This window comes from Beta vulgaris, chromosome 5 (genome assembly GCF_026745355.1).
Source record: "Beta vulgaris subsp. vulgaris cultivar EL10 chromosome 5, EL10.2, whole genome shotgun sequence".
NCBI classification, from domain to species: Eukaryota; Viridiplantae; Streptophyta; class Magnoliopsida; order Caryophyllales; family Amaranthaceae; genus Beta; species Beta vulgaris.
This window is the reverse complement of record NC_079206.1, coordinates 43721687-43723656: the sequence shown is the minus strand read 5'-3', so window position 1 is coordinate 43723656 and position 1970 is coordinate 43721687.

Sequence of the window (1970 nt, the reverse complement as noted above, 5' to 3'; positions counted from 1 at the left end):
TTGATGCATCATATACTGCCACTTACACTATCAATAGATTACCCAGCTCGGTTTTAGGGGGTGTTTCACCTTTTGAAAAATTATTTCATCGTCCTCCTTCCTATCAATTTTTGAAAACATTTGGATGTGAATGCTTTCCTTTGTTCCTGAACTCTAAAAATCACAAACTACAACCTAAATCTAAAACCTGTGTTTTTATTGGATATGCATTGGAATATAAAGGGTATCGATGTTTTGATTTGTAATACCCCGTATTTTTAGTATTTATTTAAATAAATAAATATGTATTTTATATTTATTTTCTAAAATAAATATTTTAAGCAAAGGATATTTTAGTATATTTATTGGTTTTAAATTATTTTGGCGGGAATATGGCGCCAAAATTGGATTTGTTAACTTTTGGTTAAAATCCTAGTCAAAATTATTCAAAAAACCAAAAAAAAAAAAAAAAAAAAATAATTTTTTTAGGCCATTATTTTTGACGGGATTGTGAAGTAAATGGGGGAGTTTTGTTTTTCAAATTTATGATGAAGGTTACAAATCTTGGTTTAATCTCCTAATTTATGGTGAAGGTTACAAACTCTTTAATTTTAAAATTAAGTACTATCTATTCTACTCCTATAAATACCCACACCTTTAGCCATCTTTTCCACACAAAAACTTTGAAGAATCTATAATTTCTTACTTCAAAGTTCTTCTTTCTCTTCCTATGTATTCTAGTTTTATATTTCTTATTCAAGTTTCAATTTTCTTTTGTTTAAGAAAAATATTTTCATATTTCTTACTCAAAAATATTATGCTCATGATAGATCATTCATGTTTAAATTCATGATTAAGTTCATGTGGTAAGATTGCTTGTTGGTTGGTATGAGAAAGCTCAAGTATAAGAATAAGTGAAGATACTAGTATTAGTTTGTGCAAGATCAAGGTACGTTATGTAGCTAGATCTTTTAAAATGTGGTTTATATGATAAAGTTGTTTATTGATTTTATTGGTTGGATTGGTTTAGAAATTTGATTTAAAATGGTTACAATGTTTATTATTCAGCTCTGAAAGTGAAAAGAATGAATGATTTTATCAATCATTTTTATATAGAAGTTTTGTTATCCTTTTTGGAAAATTAAATTATTTTTACAAGGAAAGGTTGATTGGTTTTTATGAACTTTGAATGTTCAAAAAGTTGTTTATGAGGAAGGAGGTTTACTCATGACTTACAAGTCATATTATTTTTTTCCGCTTGATTAATATCAAGAGATTCAAAGTCCACTTGTTGGCAATTATAGTTACCCTTGATATAGCTCCGTGATGGGATGACTAGCTTGGGGGTGTGCACACTTAGCAAAATAGAAGGGGAGATAAGAAGAGGAATCGTTTTTAGGATTATTTTAATCCAAGTTGTTTGGAAAGAGTTTATTTAAAGTATTCTTGAATTACTATTCAAGTGTTTGGAAAGAGTTTGTTCTTAAAAGGTTGTTCTTGAATTATTATTCAAGTGTTTGGCAAGAGTTTGTTCTTAAAATATTATTCTTGAATTATTATTAAGTCTTTGAAAACAGTTTATTCTTAAAGAGTTATTCTTGAATTATTGGTGATGGAGTTTTCGAAATGAAAAATTGTTACGAACTAACAAATGTGTTACTTATCTAGTACATTTCGTACTCAGTTTTATACTGACATGTATTTTCATTTTCCTATTTGGCTTTGCACTGTTTACCTTGTTGGTAAGCAGATTTGCAGGTGAATTTAATTTGGATGTGCATGGGAGCATACTAGGAAGGGGATCTTCACCTAGATTAGAGTGTTTCATTTATTTTGAGTATTGAGACAATATTTACTTTTATTAATAAAGAAGTATTATTATTTTGGTTAAAGTCTTCCGCTGCAAGTTATTTTGGTTAGTTAGTAGTTAGTTGCCGAAAGCGTGTTAGTCACGTGGCGGTAATACTCCTAAATTACTCAAATATTATTTA